Genomic DNA, 21,836 nt, shown 5'->3' with positions numbered 1-21,836 from the left:
ATGGCAAGCAAGAGTCTCCCGCTCCCCGATATATACAGTTCGAGCCCCCTTTTTCGGCATTCAACAAAACTAAATTACCTGCTGTAAGAATTATAACCATGTACCTCTGTAAACTTTGCTGGACTAAGTAGAAATGTAATGCTGCTGTTTTAAAATTTTTGTACTGTACATACATTCTTTTTGATATTTACCAGCAGCATAAGAGTAGCTTAGATAGTGTTAGTTAGAGATTCAATTGTGCGGATAGGTTAAATGTTTAATAGTTAAATGTTTTATAATGACCCGTTAGAGATTAATTAATGTATGATGTGTTAATAAATATTAGGTAAATGCCCCAAAACATCGGATAGGATAGAGTAGAACCTGGCCTTGACCAAGGGTGACCGGCACACCAAGGATGATAAGGGATCAACAGTGTGATCCACCACGCTTCGCATTCAGGATCAAGAGGACGGGATGTAGCCACGTTTGTCTCTTGTAGCCCTCTGAGATGGCCACCTGCAAAGGACCATGGGAACTATGGCCAACCCGGGATTCAGACAGATACAGAGCTTCTGTGTATTTGAAAAGCAGATAGCTAGACCTGATCGAAACCTCCGCTGGTTTGCAGTCTAATGGCCTGCACTCAAGAAACCGATACAGACACAGACTGATCGGCGCCACTCCCTTTACTCAGAGACCCCAACTGCCAAGGTCAATGACTGCTAAGGACCCGCCTAGCCACCAAGGCACCCGCCCCTTTATTGGCCAAAATCGAAACCAGTGATCGAAGCCTGTCGAATTATTGGGTCCAAGATTAAGGACCGCCCCAAAGAGCGCGAAATCCCAGAGGGATAAAAGGGGACACAGCCATGTGTTCGGTCTCTTTTGGACCCGGCCAGTGCCAGCCTCTTTTGGATCCGGCCTGTGACAACCCAATTGCAGCAGGAACAGCCAGCCAAGTTCAAGACCAACGATCGCTACCTGACGGATGAGCCCAGCAGAGACAGAGCCACTTTCTTCGAACCAGCCAAGTGAAATCCATATAAAGGCCTTATCCATTTGCACAGTGCCTGTTGCCCTGAAGTTAAGTATAGGTTATTGTGGCAGATAGGTGTAGTTTAACTCGTTGTAGATATTGTGTTTGCATGTCGAGGTAACTCTTGTGTATGTAAATAAACCATCTTTTGAACTAACTAACTGGTTGTGTGGTCATTTGGTCGATATTACAAAAGGCTTGTGGTTCACCGAGATAAATAGAAATACCCACAGTATTGGCGACGCTGTTGGGACATAACATCATATTATAAATAGAGCTTCATTGTCATAAAGGGTAACACTCTTCACTGGAAATCACTGGGGAAACTGAAATCTCTAACTGTGAGCAGACCTGAAACACATGGGCCTGGAGGGGGATTGCCGGACCTGTGGCACCTGACCATGGCAGACCAGAGGGCCCCTGAACGGTGGCTCGGAGAAAAGGGAGGTTGCCGGGGAGGAATTTGGTTGTGGGCGAAGAAGTGAGACCAGATCACTTGCGGTTCCCCATGGCACGTGTGTCAACACTGCCCCCAACACCACCCCCACACCACCCTCACCCCCACACCACCCACACAATCACCCTCACCCTCAGCACCCCCTCGTCCCCACCCTCATCGCACTCCACCCTCACCACCAATTCATCCCCAGCCTCACTGTCACCCCGACCCTCACTATACCCTCATTTCCACCAGCCACACTCTCTCCCAGCCCGCAGTCAAATCATGCGTCTTGTCTTGTGTCTTGCAGAACCTGCTGGAGATGGGGTAGGTCCATCCGTTTTCCCCTACCTGCAGCCAGTGCCATAGCCGCAGCGCCCCCCCCCCCAAGCCGAGCACTGATGGCGAGTACAGCTCAGATGGCACCCCTTGACCCGAGGACACCCCGGAGTTCGAGTCAGAGGATGACACTGACTTCCTGTCACAGCTGTCTTCAAAACCCTCCACCATCCCAGAGACACTCACCTTGGTTGGGCACTTTAGGGAAGAGGCTCCTGGGACACTATCTGGTGCTCACCATACAGCTGATCCGATACATCAGGTGGAGGTAGGAATACCCGGGGGGGGGGGGGGGGGGTCGGAGGGTGGGCCGACCTCAGGAACTAGCAGCCATCCAGATGGGTTTCGGGCTTCTGGACGGCCAATCCCATCGATTGTGGAGATGCACTTGCAGAGCCAGGGGCACTGTGGATGTACCTATATCGTATGGACTGCACCAGATCAAGAAGGCTGCTCACCACCACCTTCGCGATAGAAATGAGGGATGGGCAATAAATGCTGGCCTAGCCAGCAAAGCCCACATCCCAGGAATGAATAAAATAAAATAAAAATTTTGGCCCGGAGTCCTGGTCTGGCCTACAATCATTTCTACGTGAATTATTTCCGTGGATTGCCATCTTGCCTCCTGGAGAGACTTGAGCATTCCGTTAATCTCAGGAGCGATGCTGTTGAGAGTTTTAACTGCTAGCAGGGTTATCCATGACTTTAGGGTTGGAGGGGAGGACCCAAACAAATCGCAATCCAAAACAAGTCCTCAACGGTGGATCAGGCAGGAGATACCCGTATGGCATCAACATCTGCAATGGCGGACGAAGACTGCAGCAATAGGGAGATCTCCAGTTGTCAAGTTCCCTTGCCCCCGGAACTGGACCTACTTTCTGTGAAATGTGTATCTGCTGATGTGCAACAGCATTCCCATGTTAAAAGAAGTCCCGCACAAGGCAGTTGATGGCGCTGGTTATACCTACTTCTGGAGAGGAACACCCGAGGGTCACAACAGGACACATGGAATTGGATTTGTCATCAAGATCAACCCTGTCAACTGACTTTTGGATCTCTCTGTCAGCATCAACGAACACCTCATGACCCTCTGCCTACAACATGCCAAGAACCAGCAGACGCATAGAGATGTGAGTTCCTATGCCCCAACCCTTGAAGCCGATGCCAAGTCCAAAGAAGGCTTCTATTCTAGCCTCGATCTCATGCTCTCCAACATTCCGGTTTTAAAAAAAAAACATTTAATTGAGGCATTTATATTATAACTTTTAACACAATGAACAACCACACACCAAGGAAACAAAGACCCAGCCAACATGGCTTACATAAACAACACCCCAACAACAATTCCCCACCAACCTACTCCCACCTTGCCCAACTCCCCCTGTCTCCCCTTTTTAAATCTCCCCCCCCTGCTGACTGCTTCGTCCTTTCCAACCTCCGGACAAACCCTAGTGTCGAGCCTCTCAAGGCAAACTTAATTTTCTCAAGTCTGAGAAACCCAGCCATGTCACACACCCCCGACTTCGGAGGCTCCAAGTTCTTCCATGCCACCAAAGAACAATACAGCACAGGAACAGGCCCTTCGGCCCTCCAAGCCTACACTGACCATGGTACCTGCCGAAACTAAAACCATATGCACTTATGGAGTCTGTATTCTTCCATTCCCACCCTATCCATCTCCGGGCTACCAGGGAGGCATCTATCTCCCCCTGGACACCCGGATCTTCTGACGCACCAATAATCGCCACCTCTGGACTCGGGACCCTTACTTTCAGAACCTCCGACGTAACAACGGCAAACCCCTGCCAGAACCCCCCAAGCTTAGGTCATGCCCAAAACATATGGACATGATTCGCGGGCCCACCTGCACACCATCCATACCTATCCTCCTACCCTTCGAAGAACCTGCTCATCCGGGCCACAGTCACATGCGCCCTGTGGACCACCTTAAATTGTATAAGGCTAAGCCTGGCACACGCCGAATACGCATTGACTCGCCTCAGGGCGTCCTCCCATAACCCCACCTCCAACTCCCTACCCTACTCTTCCTCCCACTTCCGCTTCACCTCTCCTATCGGGGCTCCCTCCCAGTCCATCAGCTCCTTATATATTTCCAATACCCTCCCCTCCCCTACTCCCGTTTTCTACGCTACCTTATCCTATAGCCCCTGGGACGGCAGGTGCGGAAAGATCGATACCGGCCTCCGCACAAAGTCCCTCACCTGCAAGTAATGGAACCCACTACCACCGGGCAGCTCAAACTCCGCCTCCAACTCCTCCAAGCATGGAAAACCCCCGACTATAAACAGGTCTTCAAACCGCTCGATCCCTGCCTGCTGCCACCCCCGAAACCCCCCATCTAGCCCCCACAGAGCAAACCGGTGGTTGCCACAGATCGGTGCCCAAACTGAAGCCCCCTCCAGCCCCATGTACTGTTGCCAACGTTCCCACACCCTCAGCGCCGCCACCACTGCCGGACGTCTGGAGTATCTGGCCGGTAAGAATGGCAGAGGCGCAGTTAACAGTGCCCCCAAACTCGTGTCCTTACATCAGGCCGTCTCCATTTGCTCCCACACCGACCCCTTCCCCACTACCCATTTCCTGACCATCGCTATATTTGCTGCCCAGTAGTAATTTATAAAGTTCGGGAGAGCTAGCCCACGCCCCTGCCCCCAACCCCGCTCCAGCAACACCTTCTTCACCCGCGGGGCTTTACCTGCCCACACAAACCCAGAAATCACTGCGTTCACGGTCCGAAAAAAGGCCTTGGGAATGAGGATTGGGAGGCTCTGAAATACGAACAAGAACCCCAGGAGGACCGCCATTTTCACCGTCTGAACCCTCCCCGCCAATGACAACAGGAGCGCATCCCATCTCCGAAAGTCCCCCTTCATCTGCTCTACCAACCGAGCCAGATTTAAGTTATGCAACTGCCCCCACCCCGCCCCACATGGTTATCCAAGTACCGAAAACTCCCCCCCACCACTTTGAATGACATCTCACCCAATCTCTTCTCCACCGCCACGCCTGGATCAGGAAGACCTCACTCTTCCCCATTTTCAATTTATACCCTGAAAACCGGCCGAAATCCTCCAAGATCCCCATGATCCCCCAATACCACCCACCGGTTCAAAATACAGATCGTCCACGTAAAGCGAGACCCTGTGCCCCCCACCCCACCGTACTATCACGTGGCAGTCCCTCGACACTCTCAACGCCATCGCCAGTCGCTCTGTAGCCAAGGCAAAGAGCAGTGGGGAGAGTTGACAGGCCTGTCTCGTTCCCCGGTGCAGCCTAAAATAGTCCGGGCTCGTCCGCACACTTAGCCGCCAGATGCCTCCCCTGCCCAAACCCCGTCTGGTCCTCCCCTATCACCCCTGGCTCACAAGGCCAAGATCTTGGCCAATAGCTTAGCGTCCACACATTGCTCCGGATCTTTATCCCACTTCAAAATCAAGGAGATCGAGGCCTGCGAAAGCGTCGGGGGGGGGGGGGGGGGAGAGAGAGAGCACCCCCGCTCCCTCGCCTCATTAAACGCCCTCACTAACAAGGCCCCCAAATTCTTTTTATAGAACTCCCCTGGTTATCCATCTGCTCCACCACTTCTACCAGCCCGATAGAGGCACCCAGCTCCTCCACCAGATCCTCTTCCATCCTTCGGAAATGCCAACCCCTCCAAAGACCGCCTCATCCCCTCCTCCCCGGCTGGGGGACCCGACTCATACAGTCTAATGTAAAAATCCCTAAATACCCCATTCACCCCCACCGTGTCCAAAACCGTGTTCCCCACCCCCCCTGCCCTTCACATTCTCGATCTCCTTCGCTGCCTCCTGCTTCCTCAATTGGTGGCCAACATCCTGCTCGCCTTCTCACTATATTCATATACCACCCTTCTCAACTGCCCAACCACTTTCCCCGTGGATAACAACCCAAACCCCATCTGCAGCTTCTGCCGCTCCTTCAACATCCCCGCCTACGGGGCCTCCAAATACCGCCTATCCACCTGTAAGATCACTTCCACTAGCCTTTCCATCTCCACCCGCTCCGCCTTTTCTTTGTGTGCCCGTATCGAGATAAGCTCCCCTCTCACCATTGCCTTTAATGCTTCCCACAAAGTGGCCGCCGAGACCTCCCCTGTGTCGTTCAGCTCCTCATACCCCCGAATGGCCTCCCTCACAAACCTCGTCATCCGACAAAAGTCCCACATCTAGCCTCCACTGCGGGCGCTGGCCCCCCTCCCTTATTCACCCGAAGTCCACCCAACGCAGAGCATGATCCAACACCACAATCGCTGAATACTCCACCTCGACCACCTTTGCCAACAGCGTCATGTCCAGGACAAAAAAGTCAATTCGGGCGTGCACCCTGTGTACATGCGAAAAGAACAAGAATTCCTTTGCCCTCGGCCTCTCAAACCTCCACGGATCCACCCTTCCAAGTGTTCCATAAACCCCCTCAGCTCCTTCGCTAACGACAGTACCCTCCCCGACCTCAAACTGACCGATCCAACCATAGTTTCAGAACCGTATTAAAATCCCCCCCCCCATTATCAACCGATGCGAGTCCAGGTCCGGGATCTTCCCCAACACCCGCCTCATGAACTCCACATCGTCAAAGTTCGGAGCATAAATATTGACCAGAACCACCGGCATCCCTTCCAATTTCCCACTCACCTACACATATCTCCCCACAGAGTCAGCCACTATATTCCCCACTTCGAATGCCACCTGTTTGTTAATCAAAATTGCCCACTCCCCCCTTTGTTTTAAAATCCAATTCTGAATGGAATACCTGCCCTATCCACTATTTCCACAGCCTAGTCTGATCAACCACCTTCAGGTGTGTTTCATGCAACAGAGCTACGTCTGCCTTTAAACTCTTTAAATGTGCGAAGACACGGGCCCTCTTGACCGGCCCATTCAACCCTCTCACATTCCATGTGATCAGCCTGGTCGGAGGGCACCCCACCACCAACCCCCAGCTGATGAACCAAAACCCCTCCTGGGCCAGCCTCCAGCCCGCATCCCACACCTCCTCAGGCCCGCCCTCGGGGGCCCACCACCATCGACCCTCCTCATACCACGTTCCAGAAACCCCTCCCCTGTCAGCAGTCCCCCTCTCCCCCCGCCATAAAATAACAGCCCCAACCGCCATCAACACACTAACCACCTGCTCACCCCTCACTTCCGTGGGCTAGCCCGCCCAGCTAGACTGGTAGCCCCTGCCCATGGCACCTAGCATCCTACCCCCCATTGATTCCCGCACCCCCCGCTCAAACATTATACCGGTGCAAACTTAACAACACCCACCCAACACAACTAATAAGAATATTTTATACTTCTTATCACAAGTATGAAGTTACTGTGAAAAGCCCCTAGTCGCCACATTCCGGTGCCTGTACGGGTAAGCTGGTACAGGAATTGAACCCACGCTGCTGGCCTTGTTTGACATTACAAACCAGCTGTCTTAGCCCACTGAGCTAAAGCAGTCCCTTGAAAGAAAAGAGCAACCCACCATCCCCCACAATGAAAAAACACAGAGCAGTGGTCCCAAACAAAATACAGAAACAAACCCAAAGGAACAGAAAGAGAATATCTCCCCCAAAGTTCAATGTTCTCCTGCCAGTTCATTGTCTCTAACAAATTCTATCGCATCCGCAGGTGTCCCAAAGTACAGCTCCCGAACCTTATAGGTCACCTTCAGGTGCGCCGGGAACAGCATACCAAATTTCACTCCTTTCTTAAAGAGGGCCGCCTTCATCTTGTTGAAGCCCGCTCTCCTCTTGGCCATCCCGGCACCCAGGTCCTGGAACACACACAGCTCATTGCCCTCCCAGGTACATCGCCTCGTCTGCCTGACCCACCTCAGGATCTGCTCCTTGTCCAGGAACCGGTGCAGGCGCACCACCTTCACCCTCGGCGGCTCATTAGCCCGAGGCTTCCTCATCAGCGCCCTGTGCGCCCAGTCCACTTCCAATGGTCGTTCAAATGCCCCCTCACCCAGCAGCTTCTCAAACATCCAAGCCACATACGCGGCGGCATCTGCTCCCTCGCTGCCCTCCGCCAGTGTCACGATCCTCAGGTTTTGCTTGCGAGACCGATTCACCAGATCCTCCACTTTCTCCTGCAGCTGCCTCTGTTGATCCCGCATCACCCCCATCTCGGTTGCCATCGAGGCAAGCTGCTCCTCATGCTCCTCCACCTTCTGGATCGCTGGCTCTGGGCCTCCAGCCTTGTTTCCAGGCGGTCGATCCCCACCTTTATCGGGTCCACCACCCTGCCCAGGTCCTCCAAATTCTCCTTCCTCTGCTGGGTGAACTTCTCGTTTAGGAAGCCCACCAGCTGCTCCATCGACCATTGAGAGGGCAGGGCCGATCCCTGACCCTCCGCCTTCTTCACCTGTGTCGCAGGTACAACTGCAGCTACCTCCAACTGTTCCTTTCTTTTTTGACCACTTCTGGTCCATGAATCCATCCACCAGTGGGACACTCTTTCCTTACACCCCTTCTGCACCTTTTTTGATCAACACATCCATCCGTTAGCCGGAGAAAAGGTCCAAACGTTCCACCACGAGTGGGAGCCACAAAATGTGCGACCACTCACACCATGGACACCACTGGAAGTCCTCTCCAGCATTCCTAAGAACGATAAGACCATCTTCCTTTGGGACTTCAACACCAGGGTCAGAAAGGACTCCCAACTCTGGGAAGGAACCATCGGAAAGGAAGGATTTGGGAACTGCAACTCCAACGGAGTTCTCCTGCTTACCAAATGTGCAGAACACCAGCATGTCACCATTAAAATATTGTTCTGCCAAAAAGACAAGTTTAAGACTTTCTGGAGACATCCACGGTTAAAGCATTGGCACATGATCGACTATGTCATTGCCCGGTCCTGAGACCAAAAGGATGCCCTCATCACCAAAGCGATAACCAGTGCAGACGATTGCTGGGCAGACGACCAGCTCATCCGTTCCTCTGTGTCCATCAAACTCCACCAGAAACAGCAGAAGATGAAGAATCAGCTCAGAAAAAAAATCAACGTTGAATGGGTTCAAGAACTAGACATGAGACTGAACCAAAATCTCCAAATCATTCATTCCAATTGAGAGGCGGGAAACTGGAAAGAGCTGAAGACAGCTATCATCTCTAGCTGCGAAGAAACCTTTGGCTACAAGACCAGGAAACACCAAGACTGGTTCGACGAAAACAATCAACATCATCCAAGACCTCATCAACAAGGAGAGGAAATTTCTCCGTGCCTGGAAAAAGGACATAACCATTGCGGCAAAGAGGAGAACTCATCAAACAGCAAAGGTGGAAGTACCACTGAGAAAGCTAAGGAGTTGCAACTCCTCACCAACAAACACGACATCCGAGACTTCTTCAGTGCCACCAAGGCAATGTATGGACCCAACACACTCGGCCTCAAACCAATGCAGAGTCAGAATGGAACCCTTTCGAGAGCTAGAGAAAATATCAGCTTTCAATGGAGAGAACACTTCAAAGAACTCCTGAATCAAGATACAATCATAGATGAGGACATGTTTGAGAAATCCCCCAACTCCCCACCAAAGATGATCTTGGACTCCCACCAAGCATGTATGAAGTCGAAGCCACCACTAAACATGTGAAGAATGGAAAAGCCGCAGAAGTGGATGGGCTTTCAGTGGAGTGTATGGATGATAATGCTATCTCCATTCTCTCAGAAGAGAATCTCCAAGCCTTTCTTTACACTTTCACAGAAGCATGCTCAACCTCAACCTCAAGAACACTCAAATCCTTTACCAGCCCACCCCAGGGCAAAAGCCGGTCTCTCCCTCCATCAAAGTCAACGGAGAAACCCTCCCACACATGGAACATTTCCCCTACATGGAGAGCCAACTTTCATCTAAGGCTGACGTTGATATGGAGATTCAACATTGTACCCAATCCATGAGCGGCGCCTTTGGCTGAGAGTCTTTGACGACCACGACATCCGTGCTGACACCAAGATCCTCGTGTACAAGGCAGTCATCCTCCCAACTTTTCTAAATGGCTCAGAAACGCGGACTATATATGGATGTCACTACAAGGCCCTGGAGAGGAACCATCAATGCTGTCTGAGATGGATTCTCTGCATCAGCTGGGAGGACAGGCATACTAACATCAGCATACTTGAAGGTGCTAAGCGTACCAACATCAAGGCCATTATCATCCAAAATTAACTCCGCTGGGCCGGCCACGTGTTTCGGATGTCAGAGTCCCGACTGCCAAAGCAAATCTTCTTTGGCCAGCACAAGGAAGGCACCCAAGCTGGAGGAGGGCAAAGGAAGCGCTTCAAAGACACCCTGAAGGCTTACCTCAAGAATTGCAACATAGATGTCGCCACCTAGGAAAGCCTTGCTCAGAAGAAACCACCCTGGAGGAACCTCGTGACGGAAGGGACACAATCTTTCAAGAACACCCGACGGCAAGAGGAGGCCTGAGAAAGGAATGCCAGAGATCCCGAGTACAGGGACCAATCTCACCTCTTGGAAACACCTGTCAAATGTGCAGTCGAAGATGTGGCTCTAGGACAGGGATCATCAGGCACACAAGGACCCACAGAACCCATGAGCAGTGACATGGAGTTTCTTAGGTGGGCAATCATACTCGTTAGCGAGTGATCACCGAAGAAGAAGAAGAAGAAGGTGCACCTACACAACATGAACCACAGTTGTTAAAGAAGGCAGCTCATCACCACCTTCTCAATACAAATTCGGGATGGTCAATAAATGCTGGTCTAGCCAGCAAAACCCACACCCCATAAATGAATAAATAAAAATAAAAATTATGGCCCCTAGTTCTGGTCTGGCCTATAATCCTCTCTGCACCTACCCTTCCAAATGCTTTCAGAATCTTTAAAAAACTCTGTCCCTGAGTTTGGCAGGCTTAGGGTCCTCAAAGTGTATCGCAACTGGAGTTAATCTGCTAAACCATGGTTGCAATTTAATCAAAAAAAATCAGTCCATTCTGGGCGGGATTAGTGGAGTCATTCTCACTATGACTCCATTGTGGTTGTAGTGCCGGGAATCACCCCACTTTCTAATGACACTTTGTTGCTATTTCAACTCCCAGTGAGGAACACCTCCCCGATGCTGCACTTAGCGTCATTTCCTGCACTGAAGAGCTCCGACGAGCAGAACTCCTCAGTGCAAGAAGAGATTGGAACGTCATTTTTAAATGGCACCCCGGTCTCTCAACCCCCAATGCAACCCCTGGATCCCCCAAAGTCCCAACGTACCTAGAGATGGTCACAATGGGCTGGACCCAGATCGCGACATCTCGCAAGATCTGATTAGATCTTGTGAGGTTTAACGAACATAAGGGATCCCGGAAGAGGTCTCTCCTAGAATATACCGGCCACGTTCCATCCCGATTCTGGCAGGACGTGGTCGGTAACTCGCGCCCCAAAGAGATTGTCAGCCCTGCGATTTGTAAGCTTTCCTTTAGCTATTTTGTGAGGACCACACCAGCACACAGGGCACTGGCTTACACAGATATCTAGAGGACTGGACTAGCCATATTTCTACTGTGGCTACGAGGGCAATTCAAAAGCTAGGAATCTTACGGCGAGTAATCTTACGGCGAGTAACTCACCTCCTGACCACCCAAAGACTGTCCACCATCTACAAAGCACAAGTCAGGTGTGTAATAGAATACTCTCCACTTGTCTAGATGAGTGCAGCTCCAACAACACTCAAGAAGTTGCTCCCCCTTCCACAAACGTTCAATCCGTCCACTATCGATGAACTGTGGCAGCCGAGTGTACCATCTACAAGATGCACTGCAGAAACTCACCAAGGTTCCTGAGACAGCACCTTCCAAATCCACAACCACTACCATCTAGCAGGACAAGAGCAGCAGATACCTGGGAACCCCACCACCTGGAGGTTCCCCTCCATGTCACTCACCACCCTGACTTGGAAATATATCGTCGTTCCTTCACTGTCACTGAGTCAAAATTCTGTAACTCCCTCCCTAAGAGCACAGTGGTGTACTTACCCCTCAGGGACTGCAGCGGTTCAAGAAGGCAACTCACCACCACCTTCTGAAGGGCAACGAGGGATGGGCAATAAATGCTGGCCCAACTAGAGATGCCCACATCCCGTAAATTAATTTGAGAAAGGTTGAGTGGAAGCAACGTCGTGCCAGACTGACCCATTTAACCCAGGGCCTGGGAGAAGGGGGTATAGATGATTCAAATCACTCACTCGAGCTCATTGGCCCAGTAGCCTGTCATTCTTAGGGGTCAGTGTCCAAAGCAGTCAATCAGACACAGGGACCATCCTGATTGATAGGTTGATTGGCCAATGACTGCTGTTGTTTTGAACAGTAAGAATTATTAGCCAGCTTCCCCATTCCTTCTTTTTCTTGTCTACCTCCTTGTGGGTCTCTTGGGTGTTGTTGGACTCGTGTGCTGCTTTCGTCCATGACTGGAGCCTGGAGGCTGCTGGAATGCAAGGTAATGCCCTGCCCTTCCATTGCCTTCTCTGAGTCCAGAAGTCGTCTCCTAGTCCAGTCCCTCCACGTTGTCAACAGTCGTTTGCATGGCCCAGGGCCCTACCCCTGGGCAGCATGGTGGCACAGTGGTTGGCATTGCTGCCCCACAGCTCAAGGGTCCCGGGTTCAATTCCAGCCTCGGTGAATGCCTTTGTGGAGTTCGCACTTTCTCCCTCTGTCTGCGTGGGTATCCTCCGGGTGCTCCGGTTTCCTCCTACAGTCCAAAGATGTTAGGTGGATTGGCCATGATAAATTTACCCTGAGTGTCAAAAAGATTAGGCCGGGTTACTGGGATACAGTGGAAGCGTGGGCTTATGTAGGGTTCTCTTTCCAAGGGCTGGTGTAGACTCGATGGGCCAAACGGCCTCCTTCTGCACTGTACGGATTCTATGGATTCCTCCCCTCCCAAGTTGGCCACCATCTTCACAGGGCACGATTCCAGGTGACAAAGTCATGGAAGGGAAATTACAGCATCAATTCAGTGAGTGTGAGAGCGAGTGAGTGGGTGTGAGAGCGAGTGAGTGTGACACCTGATCCTGAGAGTGAGCTGGATATACACATACGTGCACGTTGCTTGAATCAGGGGTAAGACACACACACACACACACAAAGGCAGACAGACACAAACACATACAAAGGCATACAGACAGACATAGACACACATACATTGCACAAAGCAGGGGATATACACTCACGTTGCTCAATGTAAGGACACACACATACACCCACACCATACACCTACTCCTCCCTAAAATCCTAATTACACATTTGGCTGGTTCGGGGGAAAACCCATGCTGAAAAGCATCACTTCTGGCCACCATTTTCATACAAAGTTCGCCGAGAGCAGTTCAGAATGTGCACTGCCAGAAACAGAGGTGAACAACAAAGACAGTGTTAGTTAAATCCAAATCTTTCGCTGGACCCCTATCCCCTCTCCCTTCCCTAATGACCAGGACTTGAGGCCTAGTCCCCTACTCTAGCTCTACTTCTTACACGAAAGGTTTAATTAGTTAGTTCTGCTATTTGGTGCTCTTTAATGGTCATTTTTACTCATTATTATTTTTTAAATGATCAATTTATTGCTTCAACATTAATTTTTTTTGCCTCAGGAAGTTGTTTTTTTCATACCTCAACTTTTTTTTGGCAATTCATATTCAATGTTGTGCCAAACCAGATCTCAGGCAGATGTTGCCGGGTCCTTGCTGAAGGGGAGGCTCACAAGATTCCTGATTGCTTGGGGTTAATTTTATTCAAGTAGAAACCGGAAGTGTGAAAAATGCTCAGCACGTTTGGAGACATTTGTGCAGAGAGAACAGAGATAGTGGCCCTTCATTAGAATTACTCCAGATTGTGGGCTTGAAACGTTGACTCCACAAATGCTGCTCGGCCTGCTTAGTTCTTACGGCATTTTCTGTTTGTTTTTCCGATTTCCAGCATCTGCAATACTTTGCTTTCCTATTGTATGCTCCATACTGGGCATTTGTAAGTGTGGTCAGTCTCAATTATAAAAAGAGGGCAACATTTATCAATCGATTCAAAGTATAATTTTTCTGTTAACAAAACCCATGTGTGGGTAGGAATAGTACATTTTTGCAGGTGGATTACTTGGCGCTAATTTACTGGAAGGTTTTGCCAACCAGTAGTCACTCACCAATAAATGATGTGTGGGATTGTTGTTTGAAGTGCTTGTGAAATTCAAGTCTTTTGGATGCTGCTGTCTGGATATTGCATGGGGCCTGGTTCAAAGCAGCATAGCTGGTTACATAATATGAAATAATATATGTGTAATTGTCTGACAAAGCAGTGGCTATAAACTATATCAAACTTAAACCTGAGCTTTTGATGGGCTTTATAAATAGATGAATAGAGTGCAAAGACAGGAGGCTGGATTCTCTATTGGTGGGATCCTCCGCTTCTCCGGCAACGCACTTACGCCTGTGGATTTCCCAACGGTGTGAGGGTGCCCACAATGGGAAACCCCATTGGCTGGCTGCTGGGATGGAGGGTTCCACTGCCGGCGGGGGCGGGTCGCACCAGAAAATGGGTGCGCCAGGCCGGAGAATCCCGCCCAAGAGGTTTTTCTAAAGCTATATGAAGGAGTTTGGTCCTTCTGTTACTGCCGTTTCCAATTCTGGGCAGCTGAAGGATGTGAGGAGAAGGGTTAAAAGGGGTATGGGAAAGGAAATAAGGGACCGGGAGACAGGGGATGCACCAGGGCCTACAATGTCCCTCCCTTACAATGGCCTAATCCTCCAGGTCCCATGAATGCGAAGGTTGGTCAGTAATACTGGAAAATGGTGGACCTGACTGACTCAGGCCCGGAATGACAAATTCTGCCATAATGGGTTGATTCATCACCGGGCTCGTAACTCAGCACAAAACATATGAGTGCGCTGTTCTTGGCTATAGTACTGATTTATGCTATGACCCACCAAAGGTTGTTCCACCTATGAAAGGTGCAGCAAATGTTTACCTGTCTGCAACCCGCCAGGGTCGGCACCACAGCCTGATAGCTGAAAGTCATATCTGCCATATCTCCAGCTGACACGTTCCAGTTACTGCCACTCCGAGCCTCGAAGTTTCCGAATAAGGTACATTACAGGCATCTCCCTTCAGCATGGTGGAAAGATCTGCCAAGCATAGTTTGTGATGTGCTAACAATCTCAACGGCCTAGACATCATAGTCAAATGCGGGGTGCCAAGCCTATTTCTCCCAACTATTTAATGCAAATTCCTCACGTAAGGGGTTAAAAGGAATCTCACCCTGGCTATGCCTCTGAGTCAATTACTGAGAGATGGCTCAAGGCTGAAACCTACTCGTCCTGCAACCAATTCCCATTTTTCCTGAAGATCCACATTACAGTTTGGACCAGAGCCCATTCTCACTCATTAACTTCCGTAGCATGCCAGCACTCTGAGCCACAAAGGTGAAAGGTTCAGTCAGTTCGGTATCTTTCTGTTAGATTCTGTTCTTGTGGCTATTTACATGGTACGTGTATTATCATTATCTTAATATATTATTCTAGAGGGTAGTGTGGAGAAGGGGTCTGCACATGGTGAGTCATTGGAAATGAGTGACCTGCAGCTAGGGCAAAGGAAAAGGTTGGCGTGTGTGCCAGCTCACCAGAAGGTAAGGTTGTATACAAGTTGCAAAGCACAGGACTCAGGTGAGGATTTCAATTGGGTGGCATACAGGAAAAAGCTGATGGGTATGGACACAGAAATGCATGGTACATTGGCAGGCCTGCCAGAGAGCCTATGTTCACTGTCAAAGAACATGGAGGAATCTGGCACCAACCTGGTATGGGACTTGTGCAGAGTTTGGAGCCAATTCCTTTCCAGTGCAGAAATGGTGACCAACTCCATAGAAACATCGATTGGATGCAGCATCTGAGGTCTCATGTCTCAGTTCCCATATGCAGAACATTCAGTAGTTACTCACTGTCCAAGTGTTGCAGTGGAAGCTAATACTGAAACCATACAAAGTTATCCTGCTTGTGGCACTTTAGCACCCTTATCCTATCCTGCATCTTGCTCCACATCCATACACCATATACATGGTGGAAAGAGATTTGCCCTCATGATGGCAAGTTTGTCCACCAGAACCATATAACATACTCTGATGAGTACTACAGAGTTCCTCCAGAACTGTCCAAGCAGCAGAAGCATTGCTTGAACACCCCAGTGATTTCTTCAATGACCTCTCATGTGGCAGCCTTGCTCTTATTATAAGCACACTGCCATGGTTGTGCACTGGTGTGAGTAGTCAGCATGTCAGTAAATAGCCGTTGTCTCCCAAAGAGACAAAGCAAAGAGTGGGGATTAATGGGTGTTTCTCTGGTTGGCAATCAGTAGCTAGTGGTGTCCCTCAGGGATCAGTGTTGGGCCCACAATTGTTCACAATTTACATAGATGATTTGGAGTTGGGGACCAAGCGCAATGTGTCCAAGTTTGCAGACGACACTAAGATGAGTCGTAAAGCAAAAAGTGCAGAGGATACTAGAAGTCTGCAGAGAGATTTGGATAGGTTAAGTGAATGGGCTAGGGTCTGGCAGGTGGAATACAATGTTGACAAATGTGAGGTTATCCATTTTGGTAGGAATAACAGCAAAAGGGATTATTATTTAAATTATAAAATATTAAAACATGCTGCTGTGCAGAGAGACCTGGGTGTGCTAGTGCATGAGTCACAAAAAGTTGGTTTACAGGTGCAACAGGTGATTAAGAAGGCAAATGGAATTTTGTCCTTCATTGCTAGAGGGATGGAGTTTAAGACTAGGGAGGTTATGCCGCAATTGTATAAGGTGTTAGTGAGGCCACACCTGGAGTATTGTGTTCAGTTTTGGTCTCCTTACTTGAGAAAGGAAGTACTGGCACTGGAGGGTGTGTAGAGGAGATTCACTAGGTTAATCCCAGAGCTGAAGGGGTTGGATTACGAGGAGAGGTTGAGTCGACTGGGACTGTACTCGTTGGAATTTAGAAGGATGAGGGGGGATCTTATCGAAACATATAAAATTATGAAGGGAATTGATAGGATAGATGCGGGCAGGTTGTTTCCACTGGTGGGTGAAAGCAGAACTAGGGGGCATAGCCTCAAAATAGGGGGAAGTAGATTTAGGACTGAGTTTAGGAGGAACTTCTTCACCCAAAGGGTTGTGAATCTATGGAATTCCTTGCCCAGTGAAGCAGCTGAGGCTCCTTCGTAAAATGTTTTTAACATAAAGGTAGATATAAAGGTAGATAAAGGAAGAATAAAGGGTTTAAGGGTTATGGTGCTCGGGCCGGAAAGTGGAGCTGAGTCCACAAAAGATCAGCCATGATCTCATTGAATGGTGGAGCAGGCTCGAGGGGCCAGATGGCCTACTCCTGCTCCTAGTTCTTATGTTCTTATAAAAGCCATTCTCTATTTTCACGTGGTGGCTCAAGTATTGATGGTACAGCCGACTGGTGCATAATAAAGATGTCATGACTGCTTCCAGGATACCAGACATTACCCCGCCTGATCTGCTGGCCATGGTTGCACACCAACTGCACATTTAGAGAGTGGAACACTCTGTGATTGCTGTATATGTCTGCATTTAGATGTGGCGCCCATAGAGCAACATGTATGCAGTCAATGGCACCCTGCACAAGGGTGTTCTAAAACCTGTTATCATAGTGAAGCCACATGCTTGTTCCACTTGCCTCACTCTCTCTGGAACGAGGGCATATAATGTACTTTGCTCTCCTGACATAAAGAGCGTCAGCGATCTGCAAACTGCAGGATGTCACTGTCATAATATACACCAGTATATCATGGTGCAGATACACACACACTGATGGACACACAGCGGGACCAATCAACACACACAACACCGCAGCCAATCACCAGTTAGAGCACAAGCACTATAAAAACAGGGGGCATCAGAGTTCCCGCTCATTCGGGATGCAGCCTCCTACAAGGACAGAGCTTACAGCTTGCAGCACAGATCCTCACCATGTGCTGAGTGCATAGACTGGTTAGGCCAAGGCATAGGTCTTTAGTTTAATCTAACATCGTGTTAACCCACAGTGAAAGCATGTTCAACGGTTTCTGACTTAATAAAATAATGTTGCACTATTTTAAGTGTTGGTGGCCTGTATGTGTTCCACGGATCCCGAGCACCCAACACATCATGATACCAGGAGTTCAGGGATATTAGAACTTCTTAGACCTACCTGCAAGTGATCTGCCTTCCAACAGCATACAGCCATCCTGCAAAATGGACAGCGTCCGCCCGCCGCCGCCGCTCCGCATCACCGGTAACCTGGGGGCCAACTGGAAGATATTCAAACAACGCTTCCAGCTCTACCTTGAAGCCACAGACCGGGAGGATGCCTCGGACACCAGGAAGATCGCTCTCTTCCTATCCATGGCCGGGGACCATGCCATCCACATTTTCAATTCTCTCACCTTTGCGGATGATGAAGATAAAACAAAGTTCAAGACGGTCCTCCTCAAGTTTGACACTCACTGCAGCATAGAGGTAAATGAAAGTTTTGAGCGCTATGTATTCCAACAGCGTTTACAGGATAAGGATTAACCTTTCCAGTCCTTTCTCACCCACCTCCGCATCCTTGCGCAGTCCTGTAGCTATGGGCCCACCTCCGACTCCATGACATGCGACCAGATCGTTTTCGGTGTTCAGTCGGACCCCGTACGCCAGCAGCTCCTCAAAGCTCACCCTAGCGACCGCCATCGAGACCTGCGTGCTACACGAACACACCACTAATTGGTATTCCCACATCCAAGCGGCTGAAACGGCACGGCAAGGTCCCCACGAGGCAGAATGGGTCCAAGCAATCGAGCAACTCCAAGGCCTCAGCCTGGATGAGGGCGGCCATTTTGCGTGCTTTTCGCGGAATCCCACGCTTGTGTGCACCAAACGAGGGGATGGCGACGCCGACGAACGTAATGCGCAGGCGTGCACCACGTACGACCGCACCGTGCATACATGGTAGTGCTGCGAACATACTGACGCTACGACGTGCGGCAACTGTGGCTCCGCCCACTTAAAGCGCCAATGCCCTGCCAAATCCCGACAATGCCTGAGATGTGGCAAACTTGACCACAATGCTGCTTTATGCAGAGCAGCTCAGCCTGCCAACTCTTGTCGCTCCAGCCAGCCTCACAGGAATGTCTGGGCCATTCAACCCACGGTCACCGAGTCCGATGCGGACCTACTACCCAACATTGACACCGAGGACCCAAAGGCGCCTTTTCGAGTCAGTACCGTTACAAAAAACAGGGTGTCCCCGAAGCAAAGAATCCAGCCTCTATCCGTATACAGCATCGATCCATACGATGAGTGGTGTGCCACCCTGACGGTCAACCGGTCCCAAATACGATTCCGCCTGGACACTGGTGCCTCCGCCAATCTCATTGTCTGACCTCCAAAGCCTTCGTGTCAAACCAGCCATCCTTCCATCAGCCTGTCAGCTATTGGATTATAATGGCAATGCCATTGCTGCCAGCGGCTCGTGTCAACTTGAAGTGGCGCACAGGTCATGCAAAGCCATCTTTCCTTTTGAAATTGTGGGCTCCTCGAAAGCCTCCCTGCTTGGGGCGCAGACATGCAAGTTGTTGAACCTAGTTCAGAGAGTTCACTCTCTCTCTCCTGCTGACACGTCTGCCTTCCAGGACGCCGACTTCAGGGCGCAACTCGACGCCATCATCAACCAGCACTGCGACGTCTTCGAGGGCATGGGCACGTTCCCATACACCTACAAGATCTTATTAAAACAGAACGCCACGCCCGTGGTGCACGCACCTCGCAGGGTCCCAGCACCCCTCGAGGACCGCTTCAAGCAGCAGCTGCAGGACCTCCAGAACCAAGGAGTGATTTCCAAAGTCACAGAACCAACCAACTGGGTCAGTTCTATGGTATGCGTAAAAAAGCCTTCCAGCGAATTGAGAATTTGCATTGATCCCATGGATCTAAATCGCAATATCATGAGGGAGCAATATCCAATTCCCATGCGCGAAGAGCTCACATGTGAGCTGGCTCGCGCCAAGCTCTTCACCAAACTCAACGCCTCAAAAGGATTCTGACAAATCCAACTCGACAAATCCAGCAGGAAACTTTGCACATTTAATACCCCCTTTGGCAGATATTGTTACAACAGGATGCCGTTCGGGATCATATCTGCAGCAGAAGTGTTCCATAGGATTATGGAACAAATGATGGAAGGCATTGAAGGTGTTTGCGTCTATGTCGACGACATTATCATTTGGTCCACCATCCCGCAGAAGCATGTTAGTCGCCTCCAGCGCGTATTCAGACGTATACATGAGCATGGCCTCCACCTCAACAGGACCAAATGCTCTTTTGGTCAGACGGAACTCAAGTTCCTCGGGGCCCACATCTCCCAATTGGATGTGCAGCCGGATGCGGACAAGGTAGCTGCTATCACAGCTATGAAAACACCAGAAGACAAGAAGGTAGTCCTCCGATTTCTGGGCATGGTCAATTTTTTAGGGAAATTTATCCCTAACCTCGCCTCTCATACCACGGCTCTCAGGAACCTTGTCAGGAAGACAATAGACTTCCAATGGCTCCCTGCCCACGAGCGCGAATGGAGAGAACTCAAAACAAAACTGACCACAGCCCCGGTCTTAGCTTTCTTTGATCCAGCAAAGGAGACCAAAATACCAGCCAAACCGGCATTGGAGCAGTGCTCCTTCAACGTGATGAGGCTTCATCATGGGCCCACGTTGCATAGCGTCACGTGCCATGACCCCCACGGAGATAGAAAAGGAGTGCCTGGGCCTTCTGACCGGTGTGGTTAAGTTTCACGATTATGTCTATGGACTTCCTCAATTCACCGTCGAGGCCGACCATCGCCCGCTGGTCAATATAATACAGAAAGACTTGAACGACATGACGCCTCGCCTCCAGCGTATTCTTCTCAAGCTCCGGCGATATGACTTCCAGTTTGCATACACCCCAGGCAAAGATCTCATCATTGCTGACGCTCCCTCCAGGGCAGTCAACACTCCATGTGACCCAGCGGGATTTGTCTGCCTGGTTGACGCCCATGTGGCATTCGCGGCCTCCAATCTACCTGCCATGGATGAACGCCTCGTCCAAATTTGCCGCGAGACGGTGTCCGACCCTTTGCTACAGCGTGTCATGCGCCACCTAACAGATGGGTGGCTCAAAGGCCAATGCCCTCAGTTCTATAATGTCAGAGATGATCTGGCGGTAGTAGACGGGGTTCTTCTAAAACTGGACCGCATTGTCATTCCGCGTAGCATGCGCCAGCTTGTCCTGGAACTACACGAGGGCCACCTTGGCATGGAAAAGTGCCACCGACGGGCCCGAGAGGCAGTGTACTGGCCCGGCATTAATGAGGACATAGCCAACACAGTGCTCAACTTGTCAGCGCTTCCAGCCGGCCCAACCACGTGAGACCCTGCAGCCCCATGAGTTGGTCACGTCACCATGGACCAAGGTGGGCATCGACCTGTTCCACGCGCTGGGTAGAGACTATGTCCTGATCGTGGACTACTTTTCGAATTACCCAGAGGTGATACGGTTGCATGACATCACCTCGTCTGCAGTCATTCGTGCCTGTAAAGAAACCGTTGCTCGACACAGCATCCCGTTCACGGTTATGTCGGACAATGGTTATGCCAGCCAGGAATGGTCCAACTTTGCCAGGCGGTACAATTCTGCCCATGTGACATCCAGTCCCCTGTACCCCCAATCCAACGGCAAAGCGGAGAAGGGAGTACATATAATCAAACAGCTCCTCTGCAAGGCTGCCAATGCTGGGCCCGATTTCTACCTCGCCTTGCTGGCCTATCGTTCCACCCCACTGTCCACTGGCCTGTTGCCAGCCCAGTTGCTTATGGGTCGTACCCTGAGGACGACGGTGCCATCCATTCATATCCCAGGCCTCGACCACGTTCCGGTCCTTCGCTGGATGCTGCTCTCTCGTGCACAGCACAAGGCGGCTCATGACACCCGTGCAGCTGATCTCCGTGCTCTGGCTCC

This window comes from Scyliorhinus torazame, chromosome 7 (genome assembly GCF_047496885.1).
Source record: "Scyliorhinus torazame isolate Kashiwa2021f chromosome 7, sScyTor2.1, whole genome shotgun sequence".
NCBI classification, from domain to species: domain Eukaryota; kingdom Metazoa; phylum Chordata; class Chondrichthyes; order Carcharhiniformes; family Scyliorhinidae; genus Scyliorhinus; species Scyliorhinus torazame.
Note: the sequence above shows the minus strand (reverse complement) of the source record.